This window comes from Nesoenas mayeri (assembly GCF_963082525.1).
Source record: "Nesoenas mayeri genome assembly, chromosome: 2".
NCBI lineage: Eukaryota > Metazoa > Chordata > Aves > Columbiformes > Columbidae > Nesoenas > Nesoenas mayeri.
The window spans coordinates 82475520-82491588 of record NC_137543.1 but is presented as its reverse complement, the minus strand read 5'-3'; positions in this window follow the sequence as shown (position 1 = coordinate 82491588).

Below are 16069 nucleotides of genomic sequence, written 5' to 3'. Positions count from 1 at the left end.
AGGGTATAAAGAAAAAAAAAATATATTCACTAAAACCAAAAGGAACTACAGTCTCACACAAACAAAATTTGCCAAAGTTTTATGTATGATGATAACTCCTAGCATTTCTTCCACCATAACTAAATCCTATTCCCTGGGTGAATGCATCATATGGGATTTAAAATGAAGTAGTGAGGTCTCTTCTCTCACCAGGCTGTAAAATGCTTCAGGAAGTCAATGCACATTCATATGTGTACTTCCTTCTCTTGCCCTGGTGTGCCCTCCCAGTAGGATGAGGAGATCCTTACTGCACAACTTTTTGATGAACTATTTAATTTTGAACCTCTTCTGAGGATGTCTTTATTCATTTGCAGATCTCATATACAGAGTCTGAGCCCTTCTTCTGCACTATTCCTTCCTCAGTATGTCTTTTAGGGGTCAGGCTATTCCTTTCCACAACACTGCTGAGAGATTTTTCACAAGAAAATGACGTTAGATCTGCAGTGTTATCAAAGGTAAGGACATCATGCAAAAAGGGTGTGATTTGTGCTTGATGGTTTTAGCTTTGTCTTGAGATCTCACTGAATTGCTTAGATGCTGTTCAGTTAGCTGGGAAACCTTTTTTGAGTCTGTATTTGAAGACTATGCTTCTGCAGAACCACACATGATGTGGTAACTCTTGTGCGTCTTATTTAGTACACTGCAACGGCTTGATAATACAGGCAGAAAAACTGTGTGTTTGACTTACTTGAACACAGAGTTAAAGTGATGTTCTAAAAAAAAAAAACTAATGACACAAAGCCTCTTTGATTAGATAATTATGTCCCCTCTTGGAGCCAGACTTATCCGGTGCTGTTTGTTAGTGAGAAGAGGAAAACCTCAGGGAGGCTGGCAGAGTTCCTCTCAGAGCTCATTTGTTTGCATCTACAGCCTAATTCCCTGGTACAAATCAGACATTTCTTGTGTAGCGAGTAATAGAAAGCTGGAGAAGAAGATCAAGTCATGCCACCAGCTGAGAAGACACCCTTCCCTAGGCTGTCCATCCAAGAGACTACTTGGACTGCATAAGAGAAGAATTCTAGTGATGCTACAGAAGCATCACCAGAAGACAATTGACTGTCACTTCTCCCATACACATTTTTTTTTCCAAACTTGAATATATCTCTGTGAAATATGGTATTATTACAGGCCTGAAACATCTGTGCAAGAAGTAGGAGAGGAACTGAATTTGCTGCTTGTGTAGTATATCCCAGAAAATTTAGATTCCCAGATTCATTTGCTACTCCCTCCATGCCAAATAAGTGGTATAAAAAAGCCAATTTATGGGCAAATCGACTTTTCAGTTCTTCTTAAATACTGGAATGACATCTGCCATGACACAGATATGATTGCTATAGTTTCCACTCTGAGCTTGGTGTTAACATCGTTCTTGCATTTTATCTTTGATGTACAATGAGCCCCTACAGTATGCTACTAAGAAAATGCATGGTTTTTAGGTTTTAATTAGCTACTGAGGTGTTATAGGCTTTCCCTTAGAAATTAGTGACAATGAGTCCAATCTGATGTCTGCCCAAATTCAGTAATTTCTTCTCTGAAGCAGTTGTCAAAGCAGAGGAAGGTTTGCACAGTCTGGAGAATTTCCTGAAGTTAGCTTGTGTTAGGTTTAATCTCTGTTAAGAAATAATATATTGGTTTGGCTAACTTCACTCCAGTAGGCTTCTTTTCTGTCCGGCATTTTGAATTTGAACAACCAGGTACTCTAAACCTCAAACAGACCCATCCCTAGTCCCTGAATTTATAAATAATACTTTCAGTGTTAGGACTTGAAATCCTACTTGGTAAGGCGGGAATTAACATGGACAAAATGAAGAAGCAGTTGTAAATAACTGAGGTATAATAAATAAATATAACAGACAAAAACAAGCAAACAAAACCAAGAAGTGGCTGAAAAAGGTTTGTTTAGACAAAAGTCTGTAAAGAATGAAAATCTTATTTTCAGAAGAAAAATATAAATGGTCCTCAGGTCTGGAATGAAACAGTTCCACTGATGATAGCCGTATTAGGCAGCAGTCTCGCTCATCCTATCTTTAGCTGAATATAACATCGAATGTCAGCATCGCCAGCTGAGATGACAGCTTGACTTTGGGTGGGTAGGCACTTCATGTTTCTAGCACCATTTTTTTTTTTTTTTTTCCTCACTGTTTAGCTACACACCCAGAGAGAAATTTTTGAAAAGCAAAGATCCAAACATACGGATTTTTGACTGCAGAGGTTAGGTTTGTTTTTATACTTTCAAGATAATGTTAGAAAGATGCATATGCTCACAAAAATAATTACCAGCTGGTAGAAAACAGGCACTTCTTATCTCTTTGTGTGACATACCTTTTCATTTCGAGGTGCTCTATATTTTAGAGAAATATGAGGCTAATGAAGAGCAGGGGTAAGCTAAGGCATGGGCATTACCAGCCACTGTTGTCAGAAGTTAGCACATGAGAAGAGCTAGAATGAAGACCACACAGGAATAATTGTAAAAAACTTTGTTGCCTTCTTTCCCCTTTACCTAAACTAATCACAGAATAATCTTCCTTATTCTAATCAGCGTATAAGGATCAGTACAGGCAGTAAATGCTTGAGGTTTAGCTTGTCAATTTGACAATTTTCAGCTGTAGATGTACATGAAAAATTTAATGGGTAATATGTGTTAATTCACAGTAGTTTCATGAGTTGATTCTCTGGTGAGTGGGAGATATGTACATTGATTAATCCTGGGTATTTTTTTGTTGCTGTTTTTTCCTAACTCATACATAATTTGTATTATTATTTGTATCTATATAACTTTTTTTTTTTTTTTTACTATTTTCATATCCTCCTTATTTTTATGGGAGAAGATCTGTAGCATTTTAAAAGTCTGCCAAAGAAAATAACTACATGAAATGTAATTTTTTGTTAATAATTTTCTTTTTGTTGTATTGTGGTTTTTTATCTAGAGAGACTAGAAGAAATAATATTATTATGCATAAATATAATGGAGCTGGTAAGTATATGCCATTTTATACATTACTTGGTGGTTCAGCACAAGAACTTAAAAAGTAGCAGGCAGGCATGTTGAATGCAACATAATTTTGGAATTACATAATGAGATTGGAAATTACAGTTTCTATGCTGTGATTCTTGTCTTTCTTGGAGATATTGGATAAATCACTTAAACATACTTAGTTTTCAAGTTAACAAACTGTTAGTATATGCCATCAAAACAATACTTCGCTAGTTTACTGTCTATTGAGAGATCTATATAATTATTTGAGACCTTAAAATGAAATTCTTCTCCCTTCCCCTAAGTTCAGGAGATGAATCACTCTCTTCCTCAGAAGTGGTTAGTGATTATTCTTGTGCTCTTTTTTAACATGTCTCAAAGAAGTCTGGTTTTCCTGAAAACTTACTGTTTCTATGAATCTTACTTTCTGTAAATTTATTACATGTTCCTGACTCCACAAGGTGCATTGATCTAACTGCTGATTATAGAAAACAACACTGTTTGTCCCCTATGCTTCTGCCTTTCACCCAGTGTGAAACTAAGGTTACACTGCTTACGCTTTTGTAGGATGATCGAGGGGTCAGCCAACCTTGTCTGGATTAGACCTCTAGGATGGCATGGATAATTTTGGAGGCCAAGCCAAACTCCAGTTAACAAATAAGGTATTAAAAGCATGAGAGCTGGCCTGAAAGTAGATGTTACTATTGGAAGACAGTGGGGAAAACAAATGCATGTTTCAGTGTGCTTCTTTTGTCAAAATTATAGTGCATTATGTACTCTTTGACCTCTTCTTTTAGTTCAGTTGTTTACTACATTTCACAATAAGGTAATCTACAAAGGACAAAAATACTACTATCCCATTTCTAGCACTGGATTCAGTTAAATGAAAATGAATACAGACTTTACAGCCTCTGACAAAGAAGGAACTTTGCATTATCTTTGTCAGTAATTGCATAGAAGGCTGTTTTTACTTTGACTACCTTTTGTTGTTTTGTGATGATAATAGTAACTAGTTAAAAACAGTGAAACTATTTTGCAATGATAGTTTAAGTTCTTGGTCTTATGTTTTCATAAGTGGAAATTATGAAAATATGTAGCTCTTGTAGGAATAAATGGAACTTGAGAAATGAGAGCTCTGAAAATGTCTGCCTGCAAATGTAGCCTAGTCGAGGTAGGGTGGATGCTCAGGCTGCATCACAAAAGTCAGGTACATGCTCAATATATTCAAAGGAACAAAGGAATCTTTTACTGTATCTGGGACTCTGGAGGTGAGAGGTAAAGTCTAAATATTTAAAAATTTGATGTTAGCTAAAATGTTGAAGTCTTTATATTGTGGTTTGGAATTTACTCAAAGTTTAATTGGAATTTTTCCGTAATGAAAACTAGAGCCAAGAACCTCACCTGATATAAACTGACATAGCTTCACAGAAGTCAAACAGATACAGTGTTTGAAGCACCCGAGGAGATGATTGCTGCTTTCAGAATGGAGACTGATCCGTTTCCTTACCGCTTCTCTTTTTTTTTTTTTTTTTTTTTCTTGGGGGGGCATGGTGGGTAATATTCAAAATATTTCCAACCATTAAATAAGGCTTCCCCTTCAGGTATTTTGGAGTGTATTGGTGAGAAGTATATGGATATATCACTCTGTGTATTGAAACTAGAACTCCTAAGTCATGTGTTACCTAAAGTATTTTGTCATCAAAGGGGAGAGAGGGCTGCAATTTTCTGTGCAGATGGCAGAAGTACGGTACAGAGGAGTCTAGTGTATCTATTCTCATCCAGAGAAGCAGAGTGAAGAGGTTCAATTCTGTGACAGCCTAACCATTAACGGCATCCCAAACTTGATTTTATGTCTTCACTTTTTCAGGCTGAAAACACTGTGGCTAAGATTTATTATGTCATTGTCGTCTCTGCCTTTCCTCTGTCTCATCTGTATTCTTTACAGAGCCTATAAACATGGGCTGTCAGCAAGCTAAACCTGTCAGATTTCCACTTCCCCCCTCCTCCATCTGACACTATGCTGCCCGAGAAACAGCCCTGCACGCTGCATCCTCACTATGATTCTCATCATTGCACCTCATTCATCACTGTGATTCCAAACTCAGCTCAACACATTAGAAAAAAGGTCAGGGATATGAAAGGAAAAGAGAAATAAACAACTACCCAGCGGAAGCGGTTGAGCTGCAGGAGACGTGGGAGGTAAGATCGGCGCCAGTTTCTCTGCCAGCAGCTGTACTGGGCATAAAGTACTGGCTATACAAGTTCTAAATGTTTTAAGCTGGAGGGTTGTGCAGGGGTTTCCTGCAACTCCTTGTTTATTTCCCAGCACAGAAGCATAGTGTAAGGATAGAAAACCTTAGCTAAAGATGGAGAGGTTATAAAACTTTTTATAACTGGTGTAAAGATGATGGATTGTTTGCTGAGTGACTAGAAACCTGATAGCGTGCAAGATTTGGACTCGAGAGTTCAATAAACATCCTTACAGTGATGAAAGAACAAGTCCAATGTTGACTTTATGAGCTAAACTTTTAAAAGGATTTGATTTGAGAGGGGGGGAATTTTGTATGGAGGAAAACTAAATTATTTTATATGAAGCAGTAATATCATTTAAGTGGCATCTGCTTCTTCCTATGTGCTACATTGTCAATGTAGTTAGGTAGAATTTATTTAGAAAATAATTCTGTCTTAGAGATATCCCTTTTTTTCCTCATTCTCCTCACTACTGTTTTGGCCATTTATCACCAAGCAGGTTTGTTTTCTTGGTCAGGAATTGTGGGTTTTGTCTTCATGTCATTTTTTTCAAGCTCTTGACACTTTTCATCTTAAATAGAAAATAGCTGTTAACTGTTTCCTTATTTGCATTTCAAAAATCTATATTAAAAATATTTATACAGTATCATGCCAGTGATTTCTTTCTCTCAGCAAAGAAGGGAAATAAGAGAAACCAATGAGCCTAAAAGAGATAACTTGCAAAACTCTGTTCAGAAGAGTTTGATACAAAGAAATTAGCTTTTGCAACCATATATTATTTTTTTTCTCACAAATACTAGTCAGTTTATAAAGATTTTGTCTTACAGTTTTATTTATGCGTGCAATAGTTTGTTAAGAATTTGATATGACTTCTGATTATAAAATATTGCCCAGCAAGCGTGATGACTTTGGTTGAATAGTTGAGAATATAAATATTGACTAGTAATCTTCAAGAAAGTAATTCTGATTGTGCTTTATGTGAGGGCAGATTGTTTATGTTTTAACCTTGTTTTAATATGCCTGTGTCCAGCTTATGCTAAAAGCTTGTTTTTATGCTTTATGTTTTATTTAAGCTAAACACGAAAGATAAGTAAACTGATTATTTTATGCTCTTCGTTGGAAAAGAAAAAGAAAAAAAAAAACAACGGCTCCTAGTGAAATTATCAGGTAAATGATAAAACCAAATACATACAGCAATTTAGAAGGGCAAAGGCAATTTCATGGAGAATGGTTCCCATGATGTCCATTACATGCAATACTTTGGATGCAACCTCTGACTCTGGGAATCCTTGTGCCACTGGCTGTTGAAAGGTTAGACAGAATACTACCATACATTTGCAATCTATTTTTCTCCTTTCTAAGCATCATCTAGCTGAAGCTGAAGACAAAATGCTGCAGTTCTTGGTCCAAAACACTATAGCATATCTTAGTCACCTATGAGAAGAATCTAGCAGAATTTGGGGAGAAACTTCTTATAAATCAGAAAATGAACTTTTGCATGTAAAAATAAAATACTGGACTGCTCTATCCCTCTAGTTCTGTGCAAATATTTGTGTTTTCCTCAGGAAATGGCACTGCTTTCAGTGCCATTAGAAGCTCTTTTCTCTATGTTCATAATACCCCATGGAATAATGGTATGGAAATTCATCAGTTTTGAACATACTGAATATCCTAATATTGGTAGGTAGGAAAAGTTAAGACCCTTGAACCAGGCAATGCTGTTAACACATTGAATGCATAATAACACCACAGCTGAAAAAGGCAAAAAGCTGAGCACATGGAGTTATGATATTCCGACAACAGACAGTTCAAAGTTGAGCTGAAAATAGATAAATTATAGATTATTGTGAACTATGGGGAGTAAAATAAATTGTGGAGAATAATAAACAGGAAAGTAAACTTATTAGAAAAGAGAAGTACATTTAAGTTCCTACAACTTACTGTATGCTATCAAGTATAGATAAAGCATTGTGCTACAGCAGAGAGCAGTACTGACATGACTCATCTAGAACTACTAAAATAAGGAAGTAAAGCACACTAGAAATTTCAAACTTGTGAAGAAAGAGGTTTAAAAGACACATTGCAGTATACCTATAAAAGAGTCTGTAACTGTGGAACAATAAGGAAATAAATGTTAATGGCTTTTCATGAGTTATGTTGAACTGTAGCAATAGCAACAGCATTGGCATTGTGATAATGATGATCCTGCTACTACAGATGACACAACACAGCACAAGATCAGAATAATAAAATAAATTTTGGTAAGAAAAAAGGGATATTTTAGAAAATAAAGAGATAAACAGAAATCTTTAAATAATTTAACTTGTAAAATAATACAAAGTGTTGTTATCTACTACATCTCTAGAAATACAACATAGATTAGGTGGAGGATGAAAAGAGGAAGAAGAAAAGTCCAGAATCCAGTACTTCTCTCTTTACTGACAGATTAGGAAGAAGTAAATTCCTAGCAAGTTTATCTCCTGACATCAAGTGAGATTGCTTGATATCTTGATCAATACCAGAAGAAAATGAGATACAAAGGAAAGATTACTTTGCACTGAGATAGCAAGTATACTTCTATGTATCTCTGCTAGATGAAACTAGTACATTGAACTTGGCAGGCTGAATCTGATAGATATTTCAAAATTAAAGTCATGTATTGGAAAAATGAATGGATATCTCACTTTTTCTTCTTGAATATATAGCAGAGTTTGAATTATGTAGTGCATTGCTGTCTACATTGGTTGTTTGCTAGTAAATGTTTAGAGGTTTACATTAAGCTAGGAAATATGGTCTTTAACTGAAATGTGAAAGGCGGCCATTTTAAAGTTTCATGGCTGAGAATGGAGGGGAAATTCAGAAAGTGATTTCTTTCAAATGATTAATTCATCTCACCAGGAAAAAGAATTGTGTTAACATTCACCATCTAATATATATCCTGAATGTTACATGACAGAACTTGCCTACTCTTAGTTTCTCACAATCGTCACAATTAAACTTGATTTTCCAGGTTGTAAATCAGATTCTTGTAATGCAGATATGTAGAGTTTGGTTTTTTTACTCCTATACTTCTTAAGGAGAAGCTCAACTGACTCAAATCAATAGTGTGTAGACTAAGGTATATTTGCAAAATGAACAAAGTCATTCATTCATTACAGATCATCAAAATAAAAATCCACTGTTAAGGCAGCTGAATACAGAATTTTATTATACACTCAGAGGGCTCTTGTGTTTGTGTAAAGAGGGTCACAATGAGTTCATTCCACTGGTAGAGTTCAGGTTTGTATATTGGATGTGACAGTTCTAATTCTTGGAGTTCACTCAAGTCAAGGTTTGCAACATAAAAGGATGTATCACGCTAATGATTGACATGACCAACGACCCCTCTTTATTTTCTGGCAATGTTCACTTCTCGTTTGACACCATCTTAATAAACATTACTCACTATATGGATTTGGAACACATTCAGATTTCTTTTCAGGAACAGTTAGTACTCTTATTTTTCAGAGAAGAACCTCTTTCTGGGAGTTCTAACTAAACAGTTCTTCTGTTTCAAACTACGTGGATTTTATTAAGAACTCTTCAAAATGTGAAGAGAAGGGGATTCAAACATTCGCATACTTAGGAAATGTTTAGTCTTGGTTAATAGTGCATAGCAAATCAAGTAGTGTCTAATTTTTACCACAATTCACTCGATGTCATCTATAGTGCTATTTATTTAATAGGTATGGTGCTAGTCCAACAACTGAGTATATTTGGATATTAAATTTTATTTTTGCCTTTGCTTTTCCCTGTAAGACTGCCATGATTCAAAAAGACTTCTGAGTTTTCTTGCATGTCTCTGGAATGAAAATCACTATCTAATATCATCAGTGTGTACATCCTTTGATTGTGCCGCTTCATTTTTTTTTTCTTTTTTTTTTTTTTTTTTCTTTTCCCCCTCCAGCTGAGGTAAACCAGACATTCAAAGATTAGCCCATTTCAGATTTCTTACATGAATATGAACAACATTATAATTTAGGAAACAGTGTGTTCTTTGTTTTTTGTTTTTGTTTTTGTTTTTTTTTTTAGTTATATTACTTTGGTTTTCAAATATCAATGTTTGAAATGGTTTAAATTCATTCCAGAGTGACCAAAATACAGTATTAAATGTATTTTTTTGCCACTTTCTTTCATATGCTGACATATGAAGAGATATAACAGTGCTTACCATTTTATTTTCTTCAGGTCATAGTTTGTAATATTTTTAAAGAAGCTCAGCACTAGATGTAGCTAAAGATTTTAATGTTGCTTTGCAAAATACTACTTTAAAAAAAAATCATTATTTCCTATAAAACTCACAAATTAATTAGAATTGCAAAACTATACAGAAAAGAGAGGGAGAATAAGTAAAACATTTTTTTAAAAAAAAGTGCAACCATTTCTTTTATGGTTAGTCTTACAAGAATTGCGCAAAGCGGTTGAAATGCAAACTACTCACTACATTATGCATTATATTCATTATTGGTACTGTAGTTAATATGTTCTTGGCATCCTATTACCCATTATAATAATGGGATATAATGAGATTTTTTTTTTAATACACCAGGTGCACAAAGTGTATTATTCAGAATTTCTTAGCCAGCCACTGAAATCTAGTCAACACTGAGATATGCTTGGTAATAACCAGAGGTACTCGGCTCCCTGGTGTGTAACTTATGATAGTGCTATATATCACATGGCAAACCTTCCATCATCTGCAGTGTAGAAAACATACAATTAGGATTAGCTCTTTAGTCCTTCAAGGAAACATTGCACTTACTTTGTGTCTTGGCTTGAAGTTTTCAGAAGCAAATGTCCTTAAGACAGCATGGGCGTGATCTTTGGCGACAATTAGTGTCTTTCTCTTTCCCTTCATATAGGCTTTAAATGTACAGCTGATGACACTTGCATGCCCAGGAATGCACAAAATATTCCTGTTATCTCTCTCTGTTCAAATACAGCTAAATGTGAATATTAATTCTTGTTCTCCTTCTGGTACTTTATAGGTGAGATGAGGAAGAGATAACTCTAATTCAGCACAGTGATACACTGTCAGTTCTGATTGTCCTTTAATTAAAAAAAAATAAATAAATCTGTCAGGTCCAAAGTAATACAACTTTTGTTTTAATTGGGTAGAAAAAGAATCTATTTTCAAAGTACCATGTTGATAGGGCATTTGTTAATGTGTCACATTTCAAGAAATATTATGTCAACCTCACCACTACCATCTCAAATGCATGTGTAATGACAAAACAGCTTGACTGGGTGCAATGCAGTTTTCATGTACCAGACCTTTCCCTGGTTAGTAAATTATTTGCCAAGCAACTTCTTTGTTTAAGATACCCTTGTTCTCTCAAGGTTTAGCAGACATATAGTTATTATTTATTACATAAGGACTGTAAAATGCAATAATTTTGAAACATCAGCTTATTTAAAATACTTTTTTTCAGGCTTTCAGTTTAAGAACTATACCTGTTTTGTCAGAATTACATTAATATTACTGATCAGTATGTTTTAATTTTTCTTCTGTGATACTGTTGCAACCCTAGATTAGCACATAAAAAATACAGGGAATAATAATAAAAATAATAATTAAAAAGACCCGTTAAATGTATCTTTGAGTATTGCCTCTTCAGAGACTTTCTGAAAGAACAGATACAAATAAAAAACACTGTTGTCCGAAGTCTGTTTCTTTGTATGTATCCAGAGCAGTTCATTAGTGATAACTTGTTTCTGAAATTGCTTCTTAGTACTTTTCTGTCTGGCTATGCAAAGTATCTGCAACAAAAATGAGCTGGGCTCAAATATTGCAAATCAGTAGAAGTATTTTCTAATTTCATATTCATTTTATTTTTACTTAGAATAGTTTGTGAAGAGAGGGGGAAATTTCCTACAGGAAATTTTTTCAAATTTACTTTTTTTATTTGTCAGTTCGTATTGAAAGTCTAAGAGAAGAAAGGTAAAAAACGTGTAATATTTAAAACTTAAGATTCTGTAACAAATTGAAACTCCCTAAAAAATAGAGATATGAGAAGCTGAGAGAAAATTAATAGACTTCCCAGTTTGGTGCTTGTTTTGAAGAAGTTCTGGGTGTGGAATAGAAACTGATACATTCCCTTGAAATATTTAGATAGTATTAAATCCATTGCATTTTAATAGGAAAAAAAAAAAAATAAATGACACCACTGTTTTATTTTTTTACTGTTTTGCTGGCTGGAATAACTATTAACAGTGGTTCAGACATGTCTGTTTAAGGGACTGACACAACTTACAGAATATTTGCTAATGAATACATAAATTGTAGAAAGCCAGTTGGATTCCAGAGATTAGACTAAACTTTCATAGTAAAAATCAATACGTTTTTAATGTGGAAAATAATCTTATAGATGTAAGGAGGAGAACTGGATGTATTGTTTATAATTTCATTGTCAGAGACCTTAACTGTAACAAAAAAGTTTAGAAATAAAAAATTTAAAACTCCAGATCTTTTGTTAAAATCCTTTTGAAATAACAAAAAAAAAAAAACCAAAAAGCTACCTATTAACATAAAAATGACATATTCGTATGCATTTGTATTTTAGAAATGTATATTCCTGTTCACTAGATCAAATTTCACTTTATTTGACCTACAAAATAGTATTACTTTAAATACTCACTTTTTTTTTTTTTCTCCAGTACTTTTCCAAATCCCTACAGTTAGAAACAACACCATACTAATGAATATTTCTTCATTGAAGAGCATATACTTATTTGAGTGACATACCCTATACTCAATGGAAGTCAAACAAAAACATACACATTTTTACTTAAGAAGGATATTTTGAAGTTTGGTCTTGTGCTCTATTGTAACCTCATCTAAATGTTCCTGCTCTGGCAGGGGTATTGGACTAGACGATCTTTTGAGGTTCCTTCCAGTCCCCAACATTCTGTGATACAATGGAAAGATGGTACTATTGTCCTAGTTTAAAAACAACATCACATGTGAAATGCTATAAATGGTTGTTGCAAAGAGAAGCAGATTGAAAAGGCATTGTGGAAGGAGATGGGAAGATGAATTGACCAGACAGCTCTCTCCTGCTTCTACTGTCCTTCTGCACTTAAGCCACACATATAACAACTTAATGCAGACTCTGAAAATCAGTGACTGGTTTATTTCTATCCCTAGCTGCAATACCATGAAATAATTTTCTTTAGCAGACTTCAGTGCCTTTATATAATTGAGCATATGGCACTTGCACCTTTATGTCATACACTTGAAGGGCTGGGGTCCTCTACTGCTGCTACAACCCACAGCTTTCTAATTATGTCACAAAGAACATGAAAAGATTATGGATGAGCAACAGAGTAGTTGCTAAGAGCCATTCTGTGCAAGGAGCTAGGTAGGAACTGCTGAGTAAAACCAACAGGCACTTCTGAAGTTTTGACAGGACTACTAAGCACAATTTTCGATTAAGGAATTGGTGATGTAAATATTTTTGATTGGAGGATATATTTGATTGGTTTATTTCCATGAACTCAAAATAAATATACAGGAAAAAAAGGCTTAGGACTTTGGCTTCATTCTTCTTTAGTCTGTAAGGGGTCTGTTAGATTCACAAGTTTATGAACATATTGTGTAAAATACTTGAATTTTTTAACGCTAGTCAAAATTCTTCAAGTTTTACACTGTGAAAAAAGGCAAAGTTTTAATTAAGTTAGGTGATAATATTTAATATCACTGGTCCTACTAGCAGAAGCACAATTTAATGAACTGCACCTTACAGAAGCCCTTTCTATTTAAGGATCTTGTTGGCTTGATCTTACAGCATACATCTGACAGCATAATATTTCTTGGTAAAGTTGAGTATATTTATCTGTATGAAATTATATGGACAAGACGTGAAGTTTGACTTCGATCCAATAAGTAACTTGACAAATGGCTAACTCTTCAGCTTATCTCCAAATTTACTAAAAGTTTTGTTTAATCAAACATACCATACTCTGTCTATAAATTGCTAACTCCTAAAGCAGTATTGACAGAAAAGGAAAGTAATTCTTCTCTGTAGTATGGGTAATCTGTTCATAAATGTTGCAATATCATCTGAACTTTAACAGTATAACCATACCAAATGAGGAATCTATAAATTTATCAGCCTAATGTCTCAGTATTGTCAACTTTATAATTATAAGGAAAATAATTATTCATATTTCAGAATTGCATCACTTTTCTACTTTTCAACTCTGTGCAATGACTCCTAATGACTTTGTGGTGTTTTCAGTCAGTTTCATTCTGACCTAATAGATAAACACTACTATAAAATGTTTCTTACCTTTTTCTGTAAATGTCCCTGTCTTTCTTCGCATTTTTGCCCTGCCTTTCTCTCTGATGATCATGCACAGCTTACTAGAATACAGACATATTTAAAATTTGAGATCTCTGTAACTTTGAAGTGTACTGCTTCTCCATATATTCGTAGTTTTCTACTGTAGCACACATATCGTTACAGTAATAAACCATTATGCCATTGCCAATCTGTTCTACATGCCCTCTACGTTACCACAAACATTGTCTAATGCATAGAACTGATGACTAATACTGCCTTAGAAGTTACACTGCAGTTTCTGGAGAGACTGGAGTAGCAAATATATAATGTGGATTGTGCTAATATTCTTAAAATGATCGAAAAGTTTTTAATTAGAAATCAAATTTTAATTTAGTTACTCTGTTCACCCAAGTGTATCTTACAAAATTTAATTTATGAAATATTAATACATCATATAATTGAGTTTCCAATGCTGGTGGATTTGGTTGCTTGAGAACACAGAGTAGATCCTTTCATAATGGCTAGTTTTATAATCAGAAACGTAAAAAGGTATGCAGGAAACTTCCCTTCTCAACGCTATTACTTGTACTGGAACGGTGACATGAAGAAAAGTTACTATGTTTGGGGCCTCACTGCACAAAATCTTTCCATCTGTGTCCTGGCCTTGATAGCACTGAAATACAGCATTTGTTTATAAGCATTGTGATTCTGTTTCTCCTGTTCGGCACTGTGAAACATAAGTAACTAGAGCAAAGGCAGTTAAAATAATCTGGTCTAGGCAACTTCCCTGTTATTTAATTTTCCTTACTGAAGATACGTAGTAGATAATGTTTTCCCTGCTACACCTTTTAGACCCAATTTGCACAACACTGCCTGCATTCAGTTTGATTACTGTTGTCAGCCCTCCCTATGTTTAAGAACATACATATGTTTGTATGGTTGGTAAATGGCTCTATAGCCATTTCATGACATTTATTTCTGACTTTCTCTGGAAGAAAGGAAAATAGCAAGCCTCTGTCATATATTGTTGCTAATATTTAACTTTCTTCTCTTTTCTAAAAGTTCTCTAGTATTTAGCTTCAAAATTTTCTAGAAAGCTCATGAATTTGCTGTATCTTCATGTCTTTGGTAGTTTAGCAGTTTAGCCTATTGTATAAAACCATTTTAAATTATGTATGTACCCTGTTGGCCAAAGTGACTGTAGGCAAGTCATTTTACCAAATAAAGTATGTTGAACAGTAGATGCTTCATTAAAAAGGAACAATTTTCTTGGAATGATTCTTATGTGTCACAAAATATTGCAAAATATACATGATTTTCATAAGATTAATATGCTTTTTGCAGGTTTCAGTGCTTAATTAGAAACTATGAATAAAGGAAAGTGAGTATAAAAATAGTACTATGGCTTTTCTATGTGCTTGTTGTTTCACAATTAGTTCGTTATCTCATTTTTTAAATCACTTTTCATCCTAAATTTGGAAAATGTAGGGCCAAACTTTGTTGACCATAATCTAGGTAATGAAACAGTGTTACATTTGTAGTAGAACAGCCACTGAAAGGATACTTGTATTCCTTCAGTTTTTTGAATAGTAAGGGAACTCCCAGCAGAATGGCATATTTTGAACTGGGAGCTGGTGATTAAGTTTAGCTAAAAATTTCCTTCTGATCTTCTATCTGCTAGAGATGGTTTATTTTTTTCTGGCAGATTTTTCTTATTGCTATCTAATAGTATAAGGATACCAATGCAGATTTAATATTTTAACTTTTAAAGATATTAATTCAATGTGTGTTTTTTCCTCATTATATTAAGTAACTTTGTGAATGATTACTTGGGTTCTGTATGCTTGGGACTTTTGATAGATATTGATGTATAGACAGAGACAAAGATAGATAATTTATGCACTTCAGATGAATATTAATGAATATCTCTTCATCACTGATGAACTACTAGTGATGAACTACTTCTTGTTTGGGAACTAAAGATGTGATAACTCTAGTTGGGTTTTCTACTTGCATTTGTTTACAGTCATTCAAGGTAATGATTACAGAGTCAGTCTTCCAGTCATCAGTTACAAAATATTAGAAATAGTCCACATATTTTTCATAGGAAACTGCGTAGTCAAATACGATGTGTACTTGTTTTTGGGCCTGATGAAAATTACCTTTCTCTGTGTTGCTTATAGCAGTGTAGGTTCTCCATGAACAGGAGATTGATAGCATTTCTTCCAATACTCACAATAAATTAATTTAATATCAAATTATATTAGAATCCTAACATAGAATCCTAATAATCTTAAATACTTCTTTGACAATATTATTGGACAAAATGTACAACTCATAATAGTTAACATACCAGTGATGATAACAATGTAGCAGTAGCTGTAACTGGAAAAATCCTTCAGCTATCCTTCCTCACACTATCTTCTACCTTTTTATTCCCTGATGTAAAAATATATTATGTTATCACCATGACTATGTAAAG